Source organism: Diceros bicornis, chromosome 4 (genome assembly GCF_020826845.1).
Source record: "Diceros bicornis minor isolate mBicDic1 chromosome 4, mDicBic1.mat.cur, whole genome shotgun sequence".
NCBI lineage: Eukaryota > Metazoa > Chordata > Mammalia > Perissodactyla > Rhinocerotidae > Diceros > Diceros bicornis.
This window is the reverse complement of record NC_080743.1, coordinates 25,540,894-25,566,359: the sequence shown is the minus strand read 5'-3', so window position 1 is coordinate 25,566,359 and position 25,466 is coordinate 25,540,894. Positions and strand designations below refer to the sequence as shown.

Genomic DNA, 25,466 nt, shown 5'->3' with positions numbered 1-25,466 from the left:
ATCAAGTGGCTGCAAGGATAGTTCAACATATTAGTTGAGCATATGTATTCAGCAAATCGATCAGTGTGATACACAACATTATAGAATGAAAGAAAAAAATGATACAATCTTCTCAAGAGATGCAAAAAAAAGCATTTGACAAAATTCAACATGCGTTCATGATAGAAACTCTTAACAAATTAGGTAGAGAAGAAACATACCACAACATAATAAAGGCCATTTATGACAAGCCCACAGCTAGCGTTATACTTATTATAAAATATCGAAAGCTTTCCCTCTAAGATCAGGAACAAGACAAGGTAGCCCACTATCACTACTCCTAGTCATCATGGTACTGGAAGTAGCCAGAGCAATCAGGCAAGAAAAAGAAATACAATACATCACAATTAGAAAGGAAGAAGAAAAGATGTCTCTATTTGCAGGTGACACAATTTTACGTAGAGAAAATCCTAAAGATTCCCCCCAAAAACTCTTAGATCTAATCAACACATTCAGTAAAGTTGCAGGATAAAAAATTAACATACAAATAACAGTAGCATTTCTATACACTAGCAATGAAACATCTGAAAAAAAAATAAAGAAAACAATGCAATTTACAATGGCATCAAAAACAACAAAATACTTAGGAATAAATTTAACAAGAAGGTGAAAGATCTTTACATTGAAAACTACAAGATATTGATGGAAGAAATTGAAGAAGACACAAATAAATCAAAAAGTACAATAGAAAATTTCTATAAATATTCTGTCCTCTTCATGGATTGGTCCCTTTATTATTATGTAGTGCCCTTCTTTGTCTCTTGTTACAGTTTTTGTTTTAAAGTCTATTTTGTCTGATATAAGTATTGCTACCCCAGCTTTATTTTCATTGCTATTTGCATGAAGTATCTTTTTCCATCACTCCACTTTCAGTTTGTGAATGTCTTTAGGTCTGAAGTGTGTCTCTTATATGCAGCATATATATGGGTCATGTTTCTTTATCCACTCAGCCATTGTATGTCTTTGGATTGGAGCCTTTAGTCCATTGACATTTAAAGTAGCTCTTGATAAGTATGTACTTATTGCCATTTTGTTACTTTTTTTCTGGGTATTTTAGTAGTTCTTCTCTGTTTCTTTCTTCTTTTCTTGCTCTCTTGCCTTCTGGTTTGATGGCTTTCTTTAGTATTATGTTTAGGTTTCTTTCTGTTAATTTTTTTCTGTATTTATTACAGGTTTCTGGTTTGTGATTACCATGAGGTTCATATATAATAACCTATGTAAATAACAATCTATGTTAAGTTGATGGTCTCTTAAGTTTGACCTCTTGCAAAAAGCTCTACTCTTTTACTCCCCTCCCCTCACATTTTGTGTTTTTGATATCATATTTAACTTCTTCCTTGTGTGTGTGTATCCATTAACTTCTTATCATGGAAATAGATAATTTTAGTTCTTTTGTCTTTTGACTTTCATATTAGCTTCATAGGTGATTGATCTGCTACATTTATTGTATATCTACCTTTACCAGTGAATTTTTTTTTTATAATTATCTTATTCCTATTTGTGGTCTTTTCTTTTACACTTAGATAAGTCCCTTTAGCATTTCTTGTAAGGCTGGTTTCTTGGTGATAAACTCCTTTAGTTTTTTCTTGTCTGGAAAACTTTTTCTCTCTCCTTCCATTCTGAATGATAACCTTGCCAGGGAAAGTATTCTTGGCTGTAGGTTTTTTTCCTTTCGGCACCTTAAATGTATCATGCCACTGCCTTCTAGCCTGTAAGGTTAGTGCTTTTTATGTAACTTGTTGTCTTTCTCTTGCAGCTTTTAGGATTCTCTCTTTATCTTTAATTCTTGACATTTTAATTTTGATGTGTCTTAGTGTGGGCCTCCTGGGGTTCATCTTGTTTGGTGCTCTCTGTGCTTTCTGTACCTGGATGTCTGTTTCCTTCTTTAGATTGGGAAAGTTTTTGAAGAAAGCTATTATTTCTTAAAATATGTTCTCTGTCCCTTTCTCTCTCTTCTCCTTCTGGGACACCTATAATACGGATGTTAGTATGCTTGATGTTGTCCCAGAGATCCCTTAGACTGTCCTCGTCCTTTATAATTCTTTTTTCTTTTTTCTGTTCAGCTTGGGTGATTTCCTCTACTCTTTCACCCAGCTCACTAGTCCGTTCTTCTTTGTCATCTACTCTGCTATTGATTCCCTCTAGTGAATTTTTCATTTCTATTATTGTATTCTTCAGTTCTGATTGGTTCTTTTTTATACTTTCCAATTCTTTGTTGAAGTTCTCACTGTGTTTGTCTATTATGCCAAGATCAGTGAGCATCCTTATAACTGTTAGTTTATATTTGTTTATCAGGTAAATTGTTTATCTGTTTCATTTAGTTCTTTTTCTGAGAATTTGTCCTGTTTTGTTATTTGGAACATATTCCTTTGTCTCCTCATTTTGCCAATTTCTCTGTGCTTATATCTATGTATTAGGCAGATCAGCTACATCTCCTGATATTGGAAAAGTGGGCTTATGTAAGAGATGCCTTATGAGGCCCAGGAACGTGCTTCCCTCTTGTCACCAGTTCCAAATGTTCCAGGAGTGTCCCCTGTGTATCGTGTGTGGGATACATGTGCCTTTCTGTTGTGTCAGGGTTGCTCTTACTACAGGTGCACGGGAAGGCTACACTGTCCCCCTGGCCAGCTGGTCATAAAGCTCCACTGTGAGCAGCTGCTATGGTCCCTTTTGTCACTTTACTGGGCATGGGGAGCCCCAGTACAGCTGGCTGCAAGGTCTAATAGCACATACTGGCTGCTGTTTGGTTGTTAAGTGAGCAGGCCCCCAGCATGGCTGGTTGCTAGGCTCAGGGGCTCACAATTGTTGTAGGACTCTGGCCTGTGAAGCTGTTGTCAGCTTTCTCAGGAGCACAGCTGGGTGGGGCTGGCCCCAGGCACGGCAGCACACAATTATTTCAGTCTCTGGAGGGTGGGGCAGATCCCTTATGTGGCTGTTTGAGAAGCACAAGTCTGGGAGAGTGATGTCAGCATATGGCTGAGTGAGCTCTTCCTTTAGTCTCTCCACCCTAAGATACGACAGAAATGACATTCATAAGCCAACAGAGGATATTCACAGAACACAATAGATGTCTGAGAGATCCACGCAGCCATACATCTGAAGGTGGAGGTGCTGGACCCTCTGGGAGGCAGTGGAAGTAGGTAAAGGGATTTCCTCTCCCTCCCAAAGTGGCAGCAATCCAGGGCACAGGATCGTGTGCACGGCAGCCAGCACATGACTCTGAGAGGAGAGGGGGAAAAGGGAAGCCCTCTGCTGGAATACTTTGCTCTCAAAGCTGCCTCCCTGCCCATGGGAACATTCCAAGGAGGTTAAGCATTCATGGGGGCGTCTTCACCAAGCTGAGTAGCCCAGGAGGGCAGACAGTGGGTGCAGAGTGGAAGCACTCCTGGGATCACACATGTGAAAGAAAGCACCGCCCCCCCCGGATGGTGCACCAGCTCTGCCCTAGGCCAGAGCAGGGGAACCCCGCCAGAGTGCCTGTGCATGTACATGTGTAACACAACACTCGCCAGCAGGCAAGCGCAGACAGGCCCCAGTCAGCCAGCTTCTAAAGGACAGGAACAGCTGCCAGGTATCACAGCATGTTCAGAATACACAGCTCCTCCCCGCCTCAAGTGCTGGCAAGTGGAATCTGTTACCAGATACTACCACTATGTGATGGCACAAATCCACTCCGTCAAATAACATGAAGAGGTATATTAACACTCCAGACCAGGAGGAAAATGACAAGACCCAGAAATCAATCCTGAAGTCACAGAAATTTACAATCTAAATGATAGAGAATTCAAAATAGTTATCATAAAGAAACTCAACAAGTTACAAGAAAACCCAGAAAGACGGTTCAATGGAATCAGGAATAAAATTAATGAACAGAGGGAATTCTTCACAAAAGAGATTGGAACTATAAAAAAAAAAACAATCCGAAATGTTGGAGATGAAAAACACAATGGATGAGATAAAGAAAAATCTGAAATCCTTAAATAACAGAGCTGATATTATGGAGGACAGAATTAGTAATTTGGAAGACAGAAATATAGAAATGCTTCAGATAGAGGAGGAGAGAGAACTAAGACTAAAAAGAAATGAAGAAATTCTCCAAGAAAATGCAACATAAATATTATAGGTATTCCAGAGGGAGATGTGAGGGAGAAAGGATCAGAGAGCTTGTTCAAAGAAATAATAGCTGAGAATTTCCCAAACCTGGAGAAGGAACTGGAAAGCACAAGTCTGCTGCAGCTCACAAGTCTCACCTCCTGAGGCCTACACACTCTGTCAACGTCAACACAGTCATGTCCCATGCACATGCCCCATGCAGCTGAAGGGGACCAACTTGGCCCACTGCAGAAGCCCCCCACACACAGCCAAAACAGGCTCACCCCTTGTACATGCCCTGCCCCATAGGGACAGACCCACTCACCTGCTGCAGAGGTCCCACACATCCCATCTCTGTGGGCCCACACGTTGCCTGTGGGCTTGCTGATTGGTGGTGCCAGTTCTAGGGCATGCTGCCTGCCCTGGCTGAACTGGATTAAATCAGTGCCCTAGTGGGCTGGGCAAATCCCTGGGCTAACAGGCCAGGGGAAGTAATCTAATGGCATCTGCCAGCCTCTGTGTCAGCATGCCTGTACTAGGTCACAATAATGGCTCACCAGTGTCCCAGTCCCTGAGGACGTGGTTCCAGGCACCTCCTGCCTCCCTGAGATGTGCCTAGAGCCTATCAAGTGAGTCTCTTTCACCAAAGGACTGTGTTCCTTTCTTCCTGGTGATTTTATGTTGCTTTCCAGAACAGGTGAATTTGTGCCTGGACCCTTTAAGTGCAGGCTCTTCTTTCGCTTATGTTCAACAGCTTTTCTGGGGGTATTCCTTGTTGTTTTTAACAGCCAGCAAAGCCAAATATTATGACACTCATCTCAGTTGTGCTGAGTTCAAAAGCTGCATGTTGTGGCAAAGTTCTCCATCTCAGATCTCCTGCTCCTCCAGGAAAAGCTTCATACCTTAAGATTGCTCCTAGCTGTGAAGTGGTGCAGCTGCAATGTGGCTTTTTCCTCTCCAGAAAAGTATTTCTGCCTCTTCCACCTCAGTCAGTTCTGTCCCTTCTTGGGGTTCTTTTTATCCAGCTTCTGGTTCTCTCTCAGGGGTAATTGTCCCACATGTAGTTGTAAATTTGTGGTGTCCCTGGGAGGAGGGGAGTTCAGAGTCCTCCTACACCGCCATCTTCCCAGCAATTTGAAGTATTTTTAACCATCATTCCAAATTATTCTCATGAACAGTAAACTTTGGAAATTGTTGATCATGTCTCCACCTAATAGACCTATTTCATTCCACTTGTTTATTTGGAGTTAATAGCTTCTGGCTTTGTGTAGCTCAGTACGTGTGCAGTAAAAAAAAAAAAATCTTGCTTTTGTGACCACAATGGTATGAAACTAGAAATCAACTGTATGAAAGAAAACTGGAAAAGGCACAAGTATGTGGAGATTAAACAAAATGTTACTGAACAACTATTGGGTCAATGAAGAAATCAAAGGAGAAATCAAAAAGTACCTGGAGACAAATGAAAATGAAAATATGACATGCCAAAATTTATGTGATACAAGAAAAGCAGTTCTAAGAGGGAAGTCTATAGCAATACAGGCCTACCTCAACGAACAAGAAAAATCTCAAATAAACAATCTCACAGTGCAGCTAAAGGAACTGGACAAAGGAGAACAAACAAAGCCCAAAATCGGTAAAGGGAAGGAAATAATAAAAATCAGAGTGGAAATAAATGAAATAGAGACTAAAAAGAAAACAGAAGGAATTGAGTGACGTCAGTATCATGGCAGAGTGAGCTTTCCCTGTAGACTCTCCTCTCTAAGATACAACAAAAAGGACATTCATATACCAACAGAGGACATTCACACAACAAAAAAGATACCTGAGAGGCCCACACAGCCATACGTCTGAAGGTGGAGGTGCTGGAACCCCCAGAGGAAGTGGAAGGAGGTAAGGAGAACTCTTCTCTTTCCTGAATGACAGCAACCCTGGGACCAGGTCGATGCGGCCCTTCCGGGGGGCGGGGGGGGGGGAAGCTCTACACGGGAAAACTCTCTCTCTCTAAGTTCTCTCACAGCCTGTGGGAAAGTTCCATATGGAGGGGACTGAACTGTTACGGGGGTGCCTTCATCAAGCAAGCACTGCAGGAGTGCAGATAGCGAGGGAAGCACAAGAACCCCATGGATCGCGCAGGCAAAAGAAAGAGGCCTCCCCCCGCCCAGCACCCCAGCACAACAGGTTGGCTGCAGAGCCTTCAGATTGCAGCAGGCTCAGAATACATAGCTCTTGACCCCCACCTAGTGGCGGCAGGTGGCAGCTATGACTAGATATTTTCAGAATGAGGAAAAATAAGCCCCACACCCTCAAGCAGTATGCAAAAATATATTAAATCTCCAGACCATAAGGAAAATGACAAGCACCCAGAAATCAATCCTGAAGGCACAGAAATTTGTAACCTAAATGACAGAGAATTCAAAATAGCTATCACAAAAAAGCTCAATGAATTACAAGAAACTACAGATAGACAATTTAATGAAATAAGGAACTTCTTCACAAAAGAGATTGAAACTATACAGGAAAACCAATCAGAAATGTTGAAGATGAAAAACACAATGGAGGAGATAAAGAAAAATCTGGAACCTTTAAAGAATAGAGCTGACAATATGGAGGAAAGAATGAGCTTTATTGAGGATAGGAATGCAGAAATGCTCCAGATGGAGGAGGAGAGAGAATTGTTACTAAAAAGAAATGAAGAAATTCTCTGAGAAATATCCGACTCAATTCGGACATGCAACTTAAGGATTATAGGCATTTCAGAGAGAGAAGAAAGGGAAAAAGGAGCAGAGAGCTTGTGCAAAGAAATAATAGATGAGAACTTCCCAAACCTGGAGAAGGAGCTGGAAATACAAGTGAATTAAGGCAATAGATCTCCAAAATATATCAACATGAAAAGACCCTCTCAAAGGCATATAGTAGTAAAACTGGCAAAAGTCAATGACAAGGAAAAGAAATTTAGGTCAGAAAGACAAAAAAAATAATGTAAAAAGGAATCCCAATCAGGCTGTCAGCCAATTTCTTGGCAGAAACTCTACAGGCTAGGAGAGAGTGGAATGATATATTCAAAATTCTGAAAGACAAAAACTTTCTGCCAAGAATACTCAATCCAGCAAAAATATCCTTCAGATATGATGGAGAAGTAATAACTATCCCAGATAAACAAAAGCTAAGGGAGTTCTTTGCCACAAGACCCCCCTACACGAAATGCTCAAGAAGGTCCTCATGCCTGAAAAAAAAAATGGAAAAGAGATACAAAGCTTTGAGCAAGGAGAAAAACAGGTAGACAAAATCAGAAAAATTGCAGCTCTCTATCAGGAGAGGTTAGCAAACACTTAATTATAACATCAAAGATTAAGGGAAGGAAAATCCTAAAAGTAAATATAACCTCATCACTTTAAACACAAATTCACAACACAAGATGGGATAATTTGTGACAATAATAACTTAGAAGGAGAAGAGGAAAAGGATCGAATTGACTTAGTCTAAGGAAATAGGCCATCAGAAAATGGACTATCTCATCTATGAGATTTTTTATACAAACCTCATGGTAACCACTAAACAAACAAACAGAATAGAGACACATACAATAAATAAATAGAAAGCTAAGAAAACCATCATACAGAACTACCAAACTGAATTGTTAGTCTGAAACACACAGGACGAGAAACAAAGCAAATGCAAAAGAACTGGAAAATGAGTGATAAAATAGCAACATTAAGTCCTCATATATCAAAAATCACTCTAAATGCAAATGGATTGAATTCTCCAATCAAAAGACACAGAGTGGCTGGCTGGATTAAAAAATAAGATCCAAAAATATGCTGCCTCCAGGAAACACATCTCAGCTCTACACATAAACACAGGCTCAGAGTGAAAGGAGGGAAGACAATGTTCCAACCTAATGGCAAACAAAAGAAAGCAGGTGTTGCCATACTTATATCAGACAAAGTAGACTTCAAGATAAAACAGCTAATGAGAGACAAAGAGGGGCAATGTATGATGATAAAAGGGACACTCCACCAAGAAGACATATCACTTATAAATATATATGCACCCAACATAGGAGCACCAAAGTACATAAAGCATCTATTAACAAACCTGAAAGGAAATATTAACAACAACACAATAATAGTAGGGGATCTTAACATCCCACTTAATCAATGGGTAGATCATCCAGACAGAAAGTCAGTAAGGAAATAGTGGACTTAAATGAAAAACTAGACAAGATGGACTTGATAGATATATACAGAGCACTCCATCCAAACACAGCAGATTACACATTCTTCTCAAGTGCGTAAATATCATTCTCAGGGATAGACCATATGTTGGGAAACAAGGCAAGCCTCTATAAATTTAAGAAAATCAAAATCTTAACAAACATCTTTTCTCTCCATAACGCTATGAAACTTGAAATCAACTACAATAAAAAAAATTGGGAAAGTGACAAAGATGTGGAGACTAAACCACATGCTACTGAACAACCAATGGATCACTGAAAAAATTAAAGGAGAAATCAAAGAATATCTGGTGACAAATGAAAATGTAAATACACCATACCAACTCATATGGGATGCAGTTAAAGTGGTCCTGAGAGGGAAACTCGTAGCAATACAGGCCCACCTCAACAAACAAGAAAAATCCCAAATAACCAACCTTAAACTACACCTAACCGAAGTAGAAAAGGAAGACCAAACAAAGCCTAAAGTCAGCAAAAGGAGGGAAATAATAAAAATTAGAGCATAAATAAATGAAATTGAAACCAAAAGGACAGTAGAAAAGATCGATGAAACAAAGAGCTGGTTCTTTGAGAAGATAAATGAAATTGACAAACCCTTAGCCAGACTCACTAAGAAAAAAGAAAAAAGGCTCAAATAAATAAAATTAGAAATGAAAGAGGAGAAATTACAACAGACACCACAGAAATGCAAAGGATTATAAGAGACTACTGTGAAAAACTATATTCCAACAAATTGGACAATCTAGAGGAAAAGGATAAATTCTTAGACTCATACAACCTCCCAAAACTGAGTCAAGAAGAAATAGAGAACCTGAACAGACCAATCACAAGGAAAGAGGTTGAAACAGTAATCAAAATCCTGCCAAAAAATAAAAGTCCGGTACCAGATGGCTTCTGTGGAGAATTTTACCAAACATTTAAAGAATATTTAATACATATCCTTCTCAAACTATTCCGCAAATAGAGGAAGATGGAAATCTTCCTGACACATTCTATGAAGCCAACATCACCTTGATACCAAAGCCGGACAAGGACAATACAAAGAAGTAAAATTACAAGCCAATATCCCTGATGAACGTAGATGCAAAAAATCCTCAACAAAACATTGGCAAACCAAATACAACAATACATTAAAAAGATCACACACCATGACCAAGTGGGATTTATACCAGGGACACAGGGATGGTTCAACATCTGCAAATCAATCAATGTGATACACCACATTAACAGAACAAGGAATAAAAACCACATGATCATCTCAATAGATGCAGAAAAGGCATTTGACAAGATACAACATCCATTTATGATAAAAACTCTCAACAATACGGGTATAGAGGGAAAGTACCTCAACATAATAAAGGCCATATATGACAAACCCACAGCAAACATCATACTCAACAGGAAAAAACCGAAAGCCAATTTCTGAGAACAGGAAGAAGACAAGGGTGTCCACTCGCGCCGCTCTTATTCAGCAAAGTACTGGAAGTTTTGGCCATAACAATTAGGCAAGAGAAAGGAATCAAAAGGAATCCAAATAGGCAACGAAGAAGTGAAATCTCACTGTTTGCAGATGACATGATTTTTATATATAGAAAACCCTAAAGAATCCATTGGAAAACTATTAGAAATAATCAACAACTACAGCAAAGTTGTAGGGTACAACATCAACTTACAAAAATCAATTGCATTTCTATACTCTAATAACAAACTAACAGAAAGGCAACTCAAGAAGACAATCCCACTTAGAATTGCAACAAAAAGAATTAAATATCTAGGAATATATTTAAACATGGAGGTGAAAGACCTATACAATGAAAACTATAAGATATTATTGGAAGAAATGGATGATAACAGAGAGAAATGGAACGACATCCCATGCACATGGATCAGAATAAACATAGTGAAAATGTCCATACTACCTAAAGCAATCTACAGATTCAATGCAATCTCAATCAGAATCTCAATGGCATTCTTCACGGAAATAGACCAAAGAATACTAAAATTCATATGGAGCAACAAAAGATCCCGAATAGCCAAAGCAATCCTAAGCAAAAAGAACAAAAGCTGGAGACATCATGGGGCCAGCCTGGTGGTGTAGCGGTTAAGTTCACGCATTCTGCTTCAGTGGCCTGGGGTTTGCTACTTTGGATCCTGGGTGCTTACCTATTCACCAGTCATCAAACCATGCTGAGGTGGCGTCCCACATAGAAGAACTAGAAGAACCTACAACTGGGATATACAACTACATAGTATGTACTGGGGGCTTTGGGGAGAAAAAAGAAGGAAAGAGGAAGATTGGCAACAGATAGCTCAGGGCCAATCTTCCTCAAAAAAAAACAAAAACAAAAAAAGGGAAAAAAAACCTAAAAAATGAAAAAAAAACAAAAAAGCTGGAGGTATCACAGTCCCTGACTTCAAAATATACTACAAAGCTATAATAATTAAAACAGGGTGATACTGGTACAAAAACAGACACACAGATCAGTGGAACAGAATTGAAAGCCCAGAAATATGGGCAGCTAATCTTCGGCAAAGGAGATAAGAACATACAATGGAGAGAAAGCAAAGTCTCTTCAATAAATGGTGCTGGGAAAACTGGACAGCCACATGCAAAAGAGAGAAAGTAGACCATCTTCTTTCACCATACACAAAAATTAACTCAAAATGGGCCTAAGACTTGAAGGTAAGACCTGAAACTACAAAACTCTTGAAAGAAAGTATAAGCAGTACACTCTTTGACATGGGTCATAGAGGGATCTTTTCGAATTCCGTGTCTACACGGACAAGGGAAACAAAAGAAAAAATAAACAAATGGGACTTCATCAGACTAAAGAGCTTCTGCAAGGCAAATGAAACCAGAATGAAAATGAAAAAACAACCCACAAGCTGGGAGAAAGTATTTGTAAACCATATATCCAACAAGGGGTTAATCTCCATAATATATAAAGAACTCACACAACTGAACAACAAAAAAACAAATAACCCAATCAACAAATGGGGAGAGGATATGAACAGACATTTTTCCAAGGAAGATATACAGATGGCCAATAGGCACATGAAGAGATGTTCAACATCACTAATCATCAGGGAAATGCAAATCAAAACAACACTAAGATATCACCTTACACCCTGAGAATGGCTATAATCACCAAGACAAAAAATAACAAATGTTGGAGAAGTTATGGAGAAAAGGGAACCCTCATTCACTGCTGGTGGGAATGCAAACTCATACAGCCTGTATGGAAAGCAGTATGGAGATTCCTCAAAAAATTAGAAATAGAAAGACCTTATGATCCAGCTATCCCACTACTGGGTATCTATCCAAAGAACCTGAAATCAACAACCCAAAGAGGCTTATGCACCGCTATGTTCATTGCAGCATTATTCACCATAGCCAAGAAGTGAAAGCAACCTAAGCATCCCTCGGCTGATGATTGGATAAAGAAGATGTGGTATATATATACAATGGAATACCACTCAGCCATAAAAAAAAGACAAAATCATCCCGTTTGCAACAACATGGATGGACCTGGATGGTATTATGTTGCGCAAAATAAGCCAGACAGAGAAAGACAAATACCATGTGATTTCACTCATATGTGGAAGATAAACTAACACAGACAGGACAGAGAGAACAGTTTGGTGGTTACCAGGGGGAAGGGGGTTGGGAGGTGGGCACCTGGGGTGAAGCGACACATTTATATGGTGAGTGAAAAACAATAATGTACAACTAAAATATCACAATGTTATAAACTATGATGACATCAATTTAAAAAAATGACAATAGAAAAAAATCAATGAAACTAAGAGCTGGTTCTTTGAAAAGATAAACAAAATTGACAAAACTTCAGCTAGACTCACCAAGCAAAAAAGAGAGATGGCTCAAATGAATAAAATCAGAAATTAAAGAGGAGTAATTACAATGGACACCTCAGAAATACAAAAGATGATAAGAGAATACTATGGAAAGCTATATGCCAACAAATTGGATAATCGAAAATAAATGGATAAATTCTTAGACTCATACAGGACTTGTATGCTTAAAACTATAAAACATTATTGAAAGAAATTGAAGACGACACAAAGAAATCGAAAAATATTCTGTGCTCTTGGACTGGAAAAATTGACGTAATTAAACTATCCATACTTCCTAAAGCAATCTACAGATTCAATGCAATCTCTACCAAAGTTCTAAAAACATTTTTCACAGATATAGAACAAAGGATGCTAAAATTTATATGGAACAACAAAAGACCCCAAATGGCCAAAGGAATCCTGAGAAAAAAGAACAAAGCTGGAGATATCACACTCCCTGATTTCAAAATATACTACAAAGATACAATAACCAAAATAGCATGGTAGTAGCACAAAAACAGACACACAGAACAGTGGAGCAGAATTGAGAGCCCAGAAATAAACGCACACATTTATGGACAGGTAATTTTCCACAAGGGAGCCAAGAACATACAATGGAGAAAGGAAAAATCTCTTCAGTAAATGGTGTTTGGAAACCTGAATAGCCACATCCAAAAGAATGAAAGCAGCCCATTGCCCTATACCATACACAAAAATTAACTCAAAATGGATTAAAGATTTGAATGTAAGACTTGCAAATATAAAACTTCTAAAAGAAAACATAGGCAGTACGCTCTTCAACATGGGTCTTAGCAGCATATTTTCAAACATCATGTCTGACCAGGCGAGGGCAACAAAGGAGAAAATAAACAAATGGGACTTTATCAAACTAAAAAGCTTCTGCACAGCAAAAGGAAACCATCAACAAAACGAAAAGACAACCTAACAATTGGGAGAAGATATTTGCAAACCATGTGTCTGATAAGGGGTTAATATCCAAAATATATAAAGAACACATACATCTCAACAACCAGAAACAAACAACCCAATTAAAAAATGGGCAAAAGATCTGAACAGACATTTTTCCAAAGAGGATATACAGATGGCCAATAGGCATATGAAAAGATATTCAACATCACTAATTATCAGGGAAATGCAAATCAAAACTACGATGAGATATCACCTCATGCCCATAGAATGGCTATAATTAACAAGACAAGAAATAACAAGTGTTGGAGAGGTTGTGAAAAAAAGGGAACTCTCATACATCACTGGTGGGAATGTAAACTGGTACAGCCATTATGGAAAACAGTATGGAGATTCCTCAAAAAATTAAGAATAGAATGACCATATGATCCAGCTATTCCACCACTAGGTATTTATCCAAAGAACATGAAAACATGAATGTGTAAAGATATATGCACCTCTATGTTCATTGCAGCATTATTCACAATAGCCAAGACGTGGAAACAACCTAAGTGCCCACCAACGGAAGAATGGATAAAGAAGATGTGGTATATATACACAATGGAATACCACTCAGCCATAAAAAAAGATGAAGTCTTGCCATTTGCAACAACATGGATGGACCTTGTGGGTATTATGCTAAGTGAAGTAAGTCAGACAGAGAAAGTCAACTACTGTATGATCTCACTCATAAGTAGAAGAGAAAAACAACAACAAACAAACACATAGAATCAGAGATTAGATTGGTTACCAGAGGGAGAGGTGGGAGGGTAAAAGAGGTGACACGGAACCTATGTACGGTGATAAATGGTAATTAGTCTTTGGCTGGTGAACATGGTGTCTACACAGATATTGAAATATAATGATGTACACCTGAAATTTATATAATGTTATAAACCAATGTTACCTCAAAAATAGAGTAAGATAAAAAAGAAATATTTCCAGAAGTATAAGTGAAAAACAGATAAATAAGTACTAGAGATGTAATGTATAACATGCTGACTTTGGTTATCACTGCTGTATGGTATATTTGAAAGTTGTTAAGAGAGTAGATCCAAAGAGTTCTCTTCACAAGGGAAAAAAGGCACTTTTCTTCTTTTTCTTTTTTTCGGTATCTATGTGAAATAATTGATGTTAACTAAACTTATTGTGGTAACCATTTCATAATATGTGTAAGTTAAATCATTGTCCTGTACACCTTAAACTTATACAGTGCTGTACATCAATTATATCTCAATAAAACTGGAAAAAAAGTAATAAAGAATCATTGAAAAAAAGTTAAAAACTCATCTATTCCTACCTAAACCTTTTTAATTATTCAGTCTAAGAAATAAACTGTACAATTCCTCCTGCTAATAACACCACACTAAAAGGGTCATGTTTTAGTCCCCCAACTCTGCTCGCAATCAAGTATAGAAAAAGAAGAGAAATTGTACAGAGGAAGTCTGTTACATTGATGTTATTTTCTGACACAAGGATTTTAATACCTTATATTTCTTGGCAATTTGCAGCTAACAGAACCTATTGACACATTTTAACACATTGCCTAACTTGCTCATTGTTGAAACAGTATATTAACCCAGGACAATTAAAGTACAGTATTAAGAGTTTCTTACCAGCCTGTGTCAGGCAGGAATTATTGTTTTACCTATATTACTGATAAGACAATGGAGGCTTACAGAGGTAGTTCCTTTTTCAAGGTCTCACAGAAAATAAGTGACTTGAACCCTCAGCTTTGGATCCTGGCAGCCTGACTCCAGAATCTGTGCCCTGACATCCCAGGGCAGCTCTGGGTTCATCCAGTCTGATGCATCCTCCATCAGTGTCCCCCTGCTCAGCTGTTACTGCTGGTCTCCTGCCTGCTCATCCTCCTCATGGGATGTGTCCTCCCGCTTGCTTGCAACCTGGGAGAGAAGCGTTACTGTTTCAGTCCAAAGCCGATCCTTCACCTTCATTTAGAAATTACCCACCCTGCCTTCTTCTTCTAAAACACTCAGTTTTTAATCAACACTTACATAGGATTTACTATGTACCGGCAAGATTTTAAGAGCATTATAAATATTATGAGATATGTAATCTTCCTGATGACTTTAATGATCAATACATTGTTACTGTTAGTGTTGCCACTTTAAAGAAGAAAAAACTGAGGCACAGAGAAATTAATAATCTTTCCATTGATCACACAGCTTATAGAGTATGGGAACCTGTGAACGCTGCTTAGCATTGGCTTTGAGAAAATAAAGGGACAGTCAAAGCTCTTTGACTGCTGTCCTGTTTTTGATTTCATGAGACGCCCAATCATTGCGATGAAAATATTGAAAGTAGAGCCTCAGCTGGGTGAGGGACTCTGGCAGTTCTGGGCAGACCCTAAAACACCCTGGCTACTGCCTCTCTTCCCTGGCAGCCTATAAGAAATATTGTTTTATTCCAGTTAAATAAATTAACTTCTGCACCCATAATTTTGTCTCGGTTCTGTAAGGATCTGTCCTGTTGTGTTTGGAGAGAGCTACATTCTTCATCTCTTCTTTCTCTACAGTCACTCCTCCTCCAGCCTGCTCCTGCTCCCACCATTCACTAACCTGTCCTCATCAAGGTTGCTGATCACATTCACGTTCTGTTTCTCAGAGAGGTCTTCCCTGACTACCCTCTATGTAAATTCAACCCCCAACACTCCCTATCCCCACTCCCCGCTTATTTTCTTCTGAGCATTTACCATCATCTAATATACAGATGTGTATTTTGCTTCTTTGCTTTCTTTAGTATCTGTCTCCTCCCACTAGAATAGAGCTCTGTGAGGCAGGGGTTTCTATCCACTTTGTTCACTGCTTGATACTGAGCACCTAGAGCAGTGTGCAGCACGTGGTAGGTAGTCAATAAATATTTGTGCAATTGATGAGGGACCAAATCATTCTGGAACTCCTGAAAACTTCTCTGGCATTCTTCGTCTCCTTCACGTCCCATTCTGCTTCTCCTTACCCCCAAAATGTTAACGTACTCAAGGCTCCATCATCAGCGGTTTGTTTTTCTCATTCTATTCATTTTATGCATGAAGTGGGCAAGGTTGTTTTAGGATTCATTTGAGGATCAATAAGACAAGGTACATTAGGTGTCTGTACCAGGTCGTGACACTCGAGGCTAAATACTTATCTTTTAGAAACATACAAAATAGAGAAAATTGATAAATAATTTCCATAAGCAAAAAGCTGACATGCAGGTTACTTGTATAACAATTAGAGACGATTTGGGGATCCTGTATTCTACTGAGTTCTTCCTCTGGGTTGTAGCTTACCGTGGCATCTGGATACGCCATGATGAGCCCCATTTGTCTTGTGCAAAACCAGAAAAATCAGCTGACAATAAATCGAGAAGCACTAAAGATTCTTGACGACATATCACAGCCTGTGGTGGTGGTGGTGGCCATTGCTGGGCTCTATCAGACAGGGAAATCCTACCTAATGAACTGCCTGGCAGGACAGAGCCATAGTGAGTGTTGTCCTGGGGCTGGGCCATATGCTTGGAAGCAGTAATAGCACAGGCTGATCACACCTCCTTTAGGGTCATCTTCAGCAAGAGATGAAGAAAACTCCTCCCATGGAAGAAAACTTCTAATTCTCACTGCAAAATTTATAACTTCAACCCCATCTGTCCATAAAATTTCACCCTTCTGCCCAGTAATGAAGAGTTCCCCAATGCTATCAAAAGATCCACTACATTGGTTTTTGTGTGTGTGTGTGTGAGGAAGATTAGCCCTGTGCTAACATCTGCCAATCCTCCTCTTTTTTTGCTGAGAAAGACTGGCCCTGGGCTAACATCCGTGCCCATCTTCCTCCACTTTGTTTGGGACGCCGCCACAGCGTGGCTTGCCAAGTGGTGCGTCGGTGCACGGCCGAGATCCGAACCAGCGAACCCCGGGCTGCCGTAGCGGAGCACGAGCACTTAACCGCTTGAGCCACCGGGCCGGCCCCCCACCACATCGGTCTTGACCCCCAACCACTCTCATCTGCTCAGGAGCTCAGCTCCAGCAACTATTCCCTTCCTTTCTCCTACATCACTTTTGACCTATACTACAGGGTCATTTCATGCGGCACTCAAATACTGTTTAATATGTTCTGTTTTTAAAAAGGGGTAGAAGGAAGAAGAGGAGCACCACCCCTGTATATCTCATATCTCAATGGGGCTACTATCCAATATTTTTGCTTCAATTCATAGCAAAACTTTGATAAATTATACCTCATTTTCTTTCTCTATTTAGTCTTTCTAATAAGTTAACTATTAAACATTCAGAAGAGTTCATAGAACATACATGTACAATTAAGTTAATAAAGTGATCATCTGTGTAATCACTGCCCAGATCAAGAAATAAAATATTACCAACACCCAAAAGCCCAAATCATTGTCTTTTTCTTTCTTTTAGGGAATTTCTGACCAGCAGTCAGGAAACACACTTTCCTTGCCTTGCCTAAATTAATTAATAACTCAATTTTGAAGGATTAAAGATTGAGGACCCTAAGGGAGATATGATTCAAGGAACCTCAACAATGTCCTGTTTTATTCTACTCAAGATAATATCAGGTTATAACGAGGTGATTTCTCGTTGTTGATAATGTCCCTACCCTCAAAATGTTTTAAAACACCTGAATTGTGACTCTACCACTGCACTCATATCATAGGAATAACAAAAAGAAAGAGACTGGTGTCCAGTCAAGGTCCATGAGCAGAGCCAGGCCACTACTCTCTCTCCTGCGTGATGACTTGCTTTGCATGTTTTCATGACTCATGACTGAAAGTGATAACATCCAATTATACCATGTCCTATTTCGCTGGGGGAACTAGGAGTTCAGATTACTCTGTATTAATCAGCAAGCAATCAAATACTACCACGATATAGAGGAGTACAGACCATCTCAGGCTTTATACCCTCTCTGTGGAGAACACACAGGGTGTGGAAATTGAATGGCCTGAGTCATGCAGAACCATGTTCCCATTGGTAATTTATCAAGTCCATTTCTATCCTCGGTTGAAGGAAGCGTCAGCATATGGCAGAGGGTCAAAATCTTGGACTGTTGGACAAGATATATCACTGGCAGATTTCTGGGCATATACTTCATATCCTCTCCTCCTGTGGGTTTAAGCCTTTGGAAAGAGGGGCAAGCAAGTCTCACAAGTCTTCTCTGCTTTCCCTTCTGTTATATGCCCATCCGAGGCAAAGAACAAGAAATTCATGATTTGCTTAAAAAGGAGAAAAGAAATGAGGAAAATACAGGGAAAAAATGAAGGAAAGATTCCAACAAAAGCTGATGTATCAGACCAGGTCCCGGCAGGACACAGACGACCTACTCAAGGGGCAATTTAAGAGTGTCTAACGCAGGGACTATTTACAAGGGCATAAGCAGGGCAAAGGGAACCAATGAGGAATGAGGAAGCACCCAAAGAGTGGCAATAAAAACGGCAGGTAGCTATTATAAATCCTACAGCCAGAAGAGGCAAGCAATGAGTGGACACCAGAACGTGGCAAAGAGCAGAGCTATTGGGTGGAGCTAAATGAGAGGAGCTGTGACCCAAGGTAGTGGAGCAGAGGCACTGGGACACTGTCGCTCACCAGGGTGGAACCTAGGGGAACACACACCCACTTCTGGTCTCCTGCTGGTGCCTCCCACTCGTTGAACTCCATCAGAAATTGGAGTACAAGGGAGCTCTTCAGTGTCAGGGAAAAATAGAAAGGTTAATGGAGTTTACATTAGGTCTGCAGGGTGACATAGTTTGAGCCATTGATGGTAGGAGATGAATAGAGGACACAAAGTATTTCTTGAGAAAGTTGTTAATATGCATAAAGTTTGGATCAGCCGTCCTTGCTGAAATGGAGCAACCCTCCTCCCAGACAGGCACTTACATTCTGACATGTTGGATAACTATAACCTGTCGACAGCCTGGACTATCTGCTGTGACTGTATGTTGCTTTCTCTTCTTTCTTTGCATGTTTCCGTCTGGGCTCCACTGTGAGGTCTGAAACCAAGGGCATCTGGGTGTGGTGTGTAACCCACCCCTCCAAGCCAAACCACGCCCTGGTCCTTCTGGACACGAGGGCCTGAGCAACATGGAAAAGGCAAGACAGAAAGGCTCCTTTGCTCTTGATATTTCCCTTACATTTTAATTTGCCACCTCAGTTCAACTTTTATGACATATCCTGTAAACTGCAAATCCATTTCTGAATAATGAGGCTAAATTCTGTTCCTTGAATTTACTTCCTTTTCAAGCTTAATACTTTGGTAATTAGAGCTATATCTTCTTATTTTTAACACTGGAGTGAAAGATACAAGTTAACAAGTACTCATTGTGCAGCTGAATTCCAGGGCTTTGTGTACCATCCTATGATATTGCAGTGAATGTGATAAGGCCCAGAGCCTACCTGGGGATAAAGAAATTAGCAGTGTCATCAGTATAGGGTACCATGGATACAAAAAGTGAGAATGTAACCCAGTCATTCAGGTTAAGAAAAACATCTTGGAGGAAGTTTTAACCCTTGAGATAAATGGGCTCTAATAGTTAAGGTGTGTGGAGTTGATGGGGTTGGAGGTAGGAACCATGAAAATAGAGTTTCAGTGAAATAATCTATTTAAATAATCTCCAGAAAAGCTTCAGCTACAACAGGAACATTCACTAAAGTTTTAGTTCAAGTCTCTGAGCATCAGAGAATAATTCTTCATTGACATCTATAAAAACATGAGCTAGACCTACCAAAAGCATTGTAAACGGCCTAATTTTAGATATTTTACCTTCGTAGTGTTAGTTGCAATCAGTCTTTTCTCCTTATTTTTATTAGTCTGAGTCTAAATTGAAAGGAACAGCAGTGGATCTTTGGCTTCCATTACTGCAAAAAGAGTTGGGGCATGAATTCAGAAATTCTGAATTTAAAAATTCAGGTTAAAGTATTCAGTAATCCCCTCAGTGTAAAGCCGAAATGGCTTATGGATTCCCAGTAAACTATAGTTTGCATAAACCTTCTCCTTTTTGTCTAATTTTATTGGCCAGGGAACCAAAACACAACAAATTGTAAAGTGGTGGCAGCAGAACTACTTGCTGCCCTTACACCTGTAGCGTATTCAGGTCTTCTCTAACGCTGTTACCATGTCCCTCACGACTTGCCCTGACTCTCCTTTTAAGACTCATCTATTCCCACACATATAACCACTACTTCAGTCAGGTAAAATAACCCTGTAATACCTTTAAATGAATACACTGTCTGACAATTCTGATTGGCCTCTGTTGTCCTTCCACCTATGATCCATTTATCTCCACAATTCCACATTCCATCAATTATTTAAAGCCTAGCTGTTTTCAACCTAATGTCATCGTATTGCTGTCAGACATAATCACTTGTTGCTCTGAATTCATATAATACTTTTCTGGTTTATTGTCATTCCACCTTTGTCTTTTATGGCATGACATTTGATTCCATTCCTGGCAGAGTTTATCATCTTGGAGGCATTTATATGTTGACATGTATATCTGCCCCTCCAGAAAGTCATCTCTCGAGAGCAGGGACTGTCATATGGAACTTTATATCCACACAAGCAATGCCAGTTTATGGCATTTTGTACATACACAAGGAATAGTTGGTGAATTTAAGTGAATAGCATTTGTGTCCCTAATACAGCCCATAATCAAGAAATATTTGCAAAGGAATCATTGCCCACTTATTATTGCACACTTTCCTTGTTCTATGCTGTATTAAATATTTGACATACATTTCCAGTGTCATTCACTTCTGTAATAGCTAAAGAAACTGAAGTCCTGAGAGTGGTCAATGTCAATACCCAAAATGAGGTTTGAATTTAGCATTGTCTTCAAAATTTATGTTATTTGTCCTACTATTGTAGTACAGCCGACATAATGAGTGAACAACTGAATGAGTGAACGAAGAGTAGACTCCCAAGTCCCTGCTGTAATGTACTTTTTAGGGTGACTCTAAGAATGACATGTGGATCTTTTCACTGGCCGTGCTTCTGAGCCATTTGTCTACAACAGCATGAGCACCATCAACCACCAGGCCCTGGAGCAGCGGCAGTATCCTTCCAGAAACTAACCACTGTATTTTTTTGAGTTTCCGGGAATGGCAACTGAGACAGTTTCTTCCTTCTTGTGACTCATTTCTCCTGGTGGAGGAGAAGAGGACACAGGGCAAATGGGAATGTTTTTAAACTTGTTTCTGGGTGTGATCTGGAAATTGTGGTGTAGAGCACTTCTCATTCCTTTGCTAAGATCCCAGCTATGTGACTGAACTAACAAAGCTAATTAAGACAAGATCCTCTCCCAGCTCTGGTGAAGTAGATGACTCAGCCAAGTTTGTGAGTTTTTTTCCAGACTTTGTTTGGACTCGTGTGGGATTTCATGCTGGAGCTGGAGTTACACGGACACCCCATCACTTCTGATGAGTACCTGGAGAATACCTTGAAGTTGATTCCAGGTATCAGAGCATGGCCTGGGTGGCGGAAGGCTCAGAAGGGGATAGGATCAACTAAGCCCTGTCGTTCAGCACTCGATGTCAACCTTTACATTAGATTGGATTGAGACCCATGCTAAAGTTATTGGTGATTGACGAGAGGGTATGGTTTCAGTCATTATTATTACTTGAAAAACTCTAGCAAATTGAGTTTAAGATCACTGAGGAAACTTAGGATGCAATATAGGACCAAATGATTTTAGAAAAATTGATACCATGTAGAAAAAGGCTCACATACTTGTACTATATATTAAGTGTTCTTCCTCTTCTATTTCAAGCAAAATAACCTATCAGATTGGAACTTGGTAAACACAGAATCACAAGGTAAATATATTTTTGAAATATATTTCACACAGTATATTTCTCTAACCCACACAGTTACAGCCTTCATAGACAGGATATTTATACTCTAAATAGTTAAAAAAAAAAAAAGAAAGAAAGGCATTGACATGTCCTTCCAGTACGACTGTCAAATCCTTCATTTGCTCATTCTCGTAACATCACCCTCTTCGTTCTACAGCCTTACACAGTATCGTCATGTTCATATAATAAATTCATTACATGGATTATATTCAGCAGAGAGGATAATGAGTCATACCTAGAAGCAAAGTTTTTTTTTGTTTATTTAATCATTTATTTATTCTTTCCACAAATATTTACTGAACAGCTAGAATATGCCCAGAACCCCTCTGTGTGACATTGTCATGTCTGATATAATCTGATATAGAGAACTGGTGAGGTCTGCAAGGTACATTTAGGTTAACCTTATTGTTTTGTGATGTCTGCTAAAGGAATCTCTAAACATATTTCTAATGTGTGTATGTATGATTTTTCACTCTGATTTTATAAAGCTTTTCTTTACTTACTCAGTATCATCTGTCCTCTACATGGTATTGTCCCCAGCAATATCATAAATATCCTTATTTCTTTTTTTTTTAAAATATTTTGTTTATTGCAGTAACATTGGTTTATAACATTGTATAAATTTCAGGTGTACATCATTAAACTTCTATTTCTGCATCGATTGCATCATGCTCACCACCCATATACTAATTACAACCCATCACCACACACATGTGCCGAATTATCCCTTTCGCCCTCCTCCCTCCCCCCTTTCCCTCTGGTAACCATCAATCCAATCTCTGTCTCTATGTGTTTGTTTATTGTTGTTGTTATCTACTACTTAATGAAGGAAATCATATGGTATTTGACCTTCCCCCTCTGACTTATTTCACTTTGCATAATATACTCAATCTCCATCCATGTTGTCACAAACGGCTGGATTTGATTGTTTCTTATGGCTGAGTAGTATTCCATTGTGTATATATACCACATCTTCTTTAGCCATTCGTCCCTTGGTGAGCACTTAGGCTGCTTCCAAGTCTTGGCTATTGTGAATAACGCTGCAATGAACACAGAGGTGCATGTATCTTTACGCATCGGTGTTTTCAAGTTCTTTGGATAAATACCCAACAGTGGAATAGCTGGATCATATGGTAGTTCTATCCTTGATTTTTTGAGGAATCTCCATACTGTTTTCCACAGTGGCTGCACCAGTTTGCACTCCCACCAGCAGTGTATGAGAGTTCCCTTCTCTCCACATCCTCTCCAACACATGTTGTTTTCCTGTCTTGTTAATTATAGCCATTCTGAGGGGTGTGAGGTGATAGCTCATTGTAGTTTGATTTTATTTCCCTGATAGTTAGTGATTTTGAACATCTTTTCATGTGCTTGTTGGCCATCAGTATATCTTCTTTGGAGAAATGTCTGTTCAGGTCTTTTGCCCATTTTTTAATTGGGTTGGTAGTTTTTTTGTTGTTGAGATGCATGAGTTCTTTGTATATTTTGGAGATTAAGCCCTTATCAGATGTATGGCTTGCAAATATCTTCTCCCAATTGTTAGGTTGTCTTTTCGTTTGTTGAAGGTTTCCTTTGCTGTGCAGAAGCTTTTTAGTTTGATGTAGTCCCATTTGTTTATTTTTTCCATTGTTTCTCTTGCCCGGTCAGACATGGTGTTTGAAAAGATGTTGCTAAGACCTATGTCGAAGAGCGTACTGCCTATGTTTTCTTCTAGAAGTTTCACAGTTTCAGGTCTTACATTCAAGTCTTTAATCCACTTGGAGTTAATTTTTGTGTATGGTGTAAGGTAAGGGTCTACTTTCATTTTTTGGCACGTGGCTGTCCAGTTTTCCCAACACCATGTGTTGAAGAGACTTTCTTTTCCCCATTGTATGTTCTTGGCTCCTTTGTCAAAGATTAGCTGTCCATAGATGTGTGGGTTTATTTCTGGGCTTTCGATTCTATTCCATTGATCTGTGTGTCTGTTTTTGTGCCAGTACCATGCTGTTTTGGTTACTATAGCTTTGTAGTATATTTTGAAATCAGGAAGTGTGATACCTCCAGCTTTGTTCTTTTTTCTCAGGATTCCTTTAGCTGTTCGGGGTCTTTTGTTGTTCCATATAAATTTTAGGATTCTTTGTTCTATTTCTGTGAAAAATGTTGTTGGAACTTTGATAGGGATTGCATTGAATCTATAGATGGCTTTAGGAAGTATGGACATTTTAACTATGTTAATTCTTCCAATCCAAGAGCACGGAATATCTTTCCATTTCTTTGTGTCTTCTTCAATTTCTTTCAGAAATGTTTTATAGTTTTCGGTGTACAGATCTTTCACCTCTTTGGTTAAGTTTATTCCTAGGTATTTTATTCTTTTTGTTGCAATTGTAAATGGGATGGTATTCTGAATTTCTCTTTCTGCTACTTCGTTGTTGGTGTACAGAAATGCAACTGATTTTTGTATGTTGATTTTGTATCTTGCAACTTTACCATATTTGTTTATTACTTCTAAAAGTTTTCTGGTGGATTCTTTAGGGTTTTCTGTATATAAAATCATGTCATCTGCAAATAGTGACAGTTTCACTTCTTCCTTTCCAATTTGGATCCCTTTTATTTCTTTCTCTTGCCTGATTGCTCTGGCTAGGACTTCCAGTACTATGTTAAATAGGAGTGGTGACAGTGGGCATCCTTGTCTGGTTCCTGTTCTTAGAGGGACAGCTTTGAGTTTTTCACCATTGAGGATGATATTAGCTGTGGGTTTCTCATATATGGTCTTTATTATGTTGAGGTACTTTCCTTCTATAGCCATTTTATTCAGAGTTTTTATCACAAATGGATGCTGTATCTTGTCTAATGCTTTCTCTGCATCTATTGAGATGATCATGTGATCTTTAGTCTTCATTTTATTAATGTGGTGTATCACGTTGATTGATTTGCAAATGTTAAACCATCCCTGCATCCCTGGAATAAATCCCACTTGATCATGGTGTATAACCTTTTTAACGTATTGTCGTATGCGATTTGCTAGTATTTTGTTGAGGATTTTTGCATCGATGTTCATCAGTGATATTGTCCTGTAATTTTCTTTTTTTGTGTTGTCCTTGTCTGGTTTTGGTATCAGGGTAATGTCGGCTTCGTAGAATGAGTTAGGGAGCTTCCCCCCTACTCAATTTTTTGGAAGAGTTTGAGAAGGATAGGTATTAAGTCTTCTTTGAATGTTTGGTAGAATTCACCAGGGAAGCCGTCTGGTCCTGGACTTTGATTTTTGGGGAGGTTTGTGATTACAGTTTCGATCTCCTTACTGGTGATTGGTCTATTGAAATTCTCTACTTCTTCTTGATCCAGTTTTGGAAGGTTGTATGATTCTAAGAATTTATCCATTTGTTCCAGATTGTCGAATTGGTTGGCATATAGCTTTTCATAGTATTCTCTTATAATCTTTTG

The 25,466-nt window shown here is 39.1% G+C and overlaps 1 pseudogene; it reads left to right on the top strand.

Moving 5' to 3' along the window:
• Positions 1-16,497: 16,497 nt before the first annotated feature.
• Positions 16,498-25,466, top strand: part of LOC131400949 (guanylate-binding protein 4-like) — a 66,451-nt pseudogene continuing 57,482 nt past the window's right edge.